At 40.6% G+C, this 315-nt stretch overlaps 1 long non-coding RNA gene across 1 annotated transcript in view; it reads left to right on the top strand.

The window, feature by feature from the left end:
- LOC116701555 (uncharacterized) overlaps nucleotides 1–315 on the top strand; it is a 22,358-nt gene that overhangs the window by 11,443 nt on the left and 10,600 nt on the right. The window lies entirely within an intron of this gene.

The raw sequence follows: 315 nt of genomic DNA, 5'->3' as shown, positions 1-315 counted from the left end.
TCATAGTTTAATAACTTTTGAACGATACAAGCGATTTACTCACTTTTGTTTTCGTTTAAATCCTGATGTTTTTCGGCTTTACGGCGGTCTTTTCCGTGTCTTTCTAGCCTCTACAGGGGATTTTCTATCCAGCCTGGAACTTCAGCCTATTTGGGCTTTAAATCCATACTGTTATATCCAAGATTGATCCACTTTATATCCATAATTCATCGCGTTTTGGCTCATCTCTGCCGCTGAATCGTACGTCTAATCTCTGATCTCCCGCTCTGTGTCTGTCCTATTTTTCAGGAAGTGCATGCCCATATATGGGAGATA

The sequence above is a fragment of the Etheostoma spectabile genome, chromosome 14, assembly GCF_008692095.1.
Source record: "Etheostoma spectabile isolate EspeVRDwgs_2016 chromosome 14, UIUC_Espe_1.0, whole genome shotgun sequence".
In the NCBI taxonomy this organism is placed as follows: domain Eukaryota; kingdom Metazoa; phylum Chordata; class Actinopteri; order Perciformes; family Percidae; genus Etheostoma; species Etheostoma spectabile.
The sequence above is the reverse complement of the archived record's forward strand: the minus strand, read 5'-3'. Positions and strand labels throughout refer to the sequence as shown.